Source organism: Geospiza fortis, unplaced genomic scaffold (assembly GCF_000277835.1).
Source record: "Geospiza fortis unplaced genomic scaffold, GeoFor_1.0 scaffold11, whole genome shotgun sequence".
Taxonomy (NCBI): domain Eukaryota; kingdom Metazoa; phylum Chordata; class Aves; order Passeriformes; family Thraupidae; genus Geospiza; species Geospiza fortis.
In genome coordinates this window covers 16,247,337-16,248,264 of record NW_005054304.1, presented here as the reverse complement: position 1 = coordinate 16,248,264, position 928 = coordinate 16,247,337, and positions in this window count along the sequence as shown.

Sequence of the window (928 nt, the reverse complement as noted above, 5' to 3'; positions counted from 1 at the left end):
AGAGACCCTGCCCAGAGTCACTCCACTCATTTTCGCGGGGCTCTGTGTCGCCAGGTCCCGCTCCGAGCCTCGCCTGTGTGCTCAGATGGCTCCAGAGCCGCCGCACTGCCCGCGAAGCTTTCTTTCCATAATGGAGTTAATTGGCTTTGTGTGCAAAACGCCTCAGGAGCAGCCTGGAGGAGATCATGTGCGGGTTTGGGATGAGGAGCTATTACACTGCCTTAGCGAGGACACGAGGCTGCTCAGGGGCGTCGAATAAAGCTCCCATCAGCTCCTCAAGATTGCGGCCGTGAGAAGTGCCAACGACTACACACATGCTCTGATTTTTATTTTTACCTCTGTTGTAGGCAGGGGATGTGCCAATACCTCGGGCCACCCAGCCTCAGACCCCTTTGTGTCACCGGATATTTCACAAACTACAGTTAAAAGCAGTTTATCATTAATTCTGTTCCAAATGTAACAATTAACACAGTACAAATTTCCACACCTTGGGCACTTCAAATCCCTGTGTTTCCCTAAAATGAAGCCATAACCCACTTATTTTTTCAGGGTGCCATTTTCAGTATGTTACCATTGAATCTCAGAGCTCGGCTGAGGGTGTTCTTGGTTAATCCTATATTTTCAGCTTCAAAAAAGTAACAATTCGCTGTGCTCTTCCAGAACACTGTAAGTCTGTGTTATCTGGGAGATTTGCTGTTCATCTGTGAGCATGCCATGAGCTCAGGGAGAAACCTTGGCCTTTAGATGGCTGAATAGCTCTTTAGAGGGAAGACAAGCTGGATCTGTCATGCACTTTAACCTGATCACAAACCCACCACTTGGGCAGGTGTAGCTTCTATTTCCTCTCCCTTGATATTGAAGAGTCCTGAGCACAATGAATACTCTTACAGCCAGATGTTAAATGGCAGGTAGAGCTGACACCATAAAG